General features: G+C 57.4%; 1 protein-coding gene across 1 annotated transcript in view; it reads right to left on the bottom strand.

Moving 5' to 3' along the window:
• Positions 1-1,807, bottom strand: part of LOC108509665 (keratin, type II cytoskeletal 8-like) — a 41,652-nt gene that overhangs the window by 16,013 nt on the left and 23,832 nt on the right. The gene's annotated exons all lie outside the window — the stretch shown is intronic.

Below are 1,807 nucleotides of genomic sequence, written 5' to 3'. Positions count from 1 at the left end.
TTGTCACAGAGACCTGTCAGAGGGTCAGTGGCCCTCTGGGAACTGGGGACTCTGCCAGAGCTTCAGGAGCGCTGGGACAACGCTGGGACACGTGGGGGGATTTTTGGGGTGTCCTGTGCAGGGCCAGGACTTGGACTCGATGATCCTCGTGGGTCCCTTCCCATTCAGGATATTCCAGGATATTGTGCTCCTTGTGGGTCCCTTCCAGCTCTGGTTATTCCGTGATTCCATGAGTTTAGAGGTCAGGGAGTGTTTGGACAATGCTCTCAGGGACAGGGTGGGATTTTTGGGGTTGTCCCATGCAGGGCCAGGACTTGGACTGGATGCCCACTGTGGGTCCCTTCCCCCTCAGGATATTCCACGATTCCCTGCCCCTCGTGGAGAACAGGTTGTGGGTTTGATCCCTGTGTGGACCATTCCCTTAAGAGCTGGACTCGGTGGTCCTTGGGGGTCCCTTCCAACTCAGAATATCCTGGCATTGTAAATCCCAGTCTCCCAGAGTGGGGGGAGAGGGTTTTCCCCTCCCTGGAAGGGGTGTTGGAGGGGCCCATCCAGCCACAGCTCCGGACTCTGCTCTCTGGGAGGGTTCCCATGTTTTGGGGTGGGTGGGGGCCGGGGAGGAGCCCCCGGGGCTGCGTTTTTGGGAAGCTGCACTTTGGCTTTCTCCAACCAACCCACTCCGTGAGAGGGTTCCGGGGTGGGCTGGGGGATTATTCCCCTCTGACCACCTGAGCTGCTTCTCAGTGATTCCTTTGAACAAGGCCTGGCTGCCTTTTTGTGCCTCCAGAGCTCCCGGACCCCGGGAGAGATCCCAGGAGTTCTGCACATCCCACGAGTGGTAAATACCCTCCTTCACCCCTCCTTTCCAGACTTCCTCGTGGCCACACTAATCACTGGATGGGACAAAGGCATGCAAAGGTGCCTCGGGAAGGAGAGCAGACAAAAACTTCGCTAAAACTCCGCTTCTTGAAGCTCCAAACCCCACCCCTTTGGAGACTCGGGTCTGAGGAAATCTCTGATCCCGAGGAGGGAAATCAAGCCCGGCATGAATTATGCATTTCGTTTATTGAAGGCACAGCTGAAAGGCTGGAGTAAGCGAAGGGTAATCAACTCTGTTCACTTACACATGAAAAGCTTTAAATCTGTCTGGTACACACAGGAAAAACAACTCATGCATTAACCTACAGAAATATAAGGTGCTCGTCGGGCTGTAATTAAACTCTGCTCTGCCAAACCCGGTGGAGCAACTCGGACCAATTTACATAAGTGTTACCAACCCTCCGGTAAACAGGAAAAATTGGCTTTTCTGCTGTCATTAAAGGAGTTAAATTACAGCTGCAGCTTCGTCTCGGACAATTAAGCTGTGGCTTCTCTCTCTGAAGTCGGGGATGAGCAAATTTCTCATCCTTTTTTGCAAGAGCTGCGTCGGGGAAAGAAAGTCCCCGCTGGGCAGGGGTCAGGCGGGGCAGGGCCGCTCGGGTGATGCGTGGAGACAGGGACGGGCTCTGAAATGAAAACCTCACCCGGCTCGGGACATGGGTGGGGGGGGTCCGGGGGGGACTTTCCCGCACTAAGGACACGAGGGGGAGGGCGGGTTTTTGGTCCTACAGAGGGTTCGCGGCAGAGCGCCCCGCGGAGCGCACGGGACACGGGCGGGGGGGTCCGGGGGGCACTTTCCCGCACTAAGGACACGAGGGGGAGGGCGGGTCTTTGGTCCTGCAGAGGGTTCGCGGCAGAGCGCCCCGCGGAGCGCACGGGACACGGGCGGGGGGGTCCGGGGGGCACTTTCCCGCACTAAGGACACGAG

Source organism: Lepidothrix coronata, unplaced genomic scaffold, assembly GCF_001604755.1.
Source record: "Lepidothrix coronata isolate B3197 unplaced genomic scaffold, Lepidothrix_coronata-1.0 Scaffold386, whole genome shotgun sequence".
In the NCBI taxonomy this organism is placed as follows: domain Eukaryota; kingdom Metazoa; phylum Chordata; class Aves; order Passeriformes; family Pipridae; genus Lepidothrix; species Lepidothrix coronata.
Note: the sequence above shows the minus strand (reverse complement) of the source record. Positions and strands in the feature narration are given on the sequence as shown.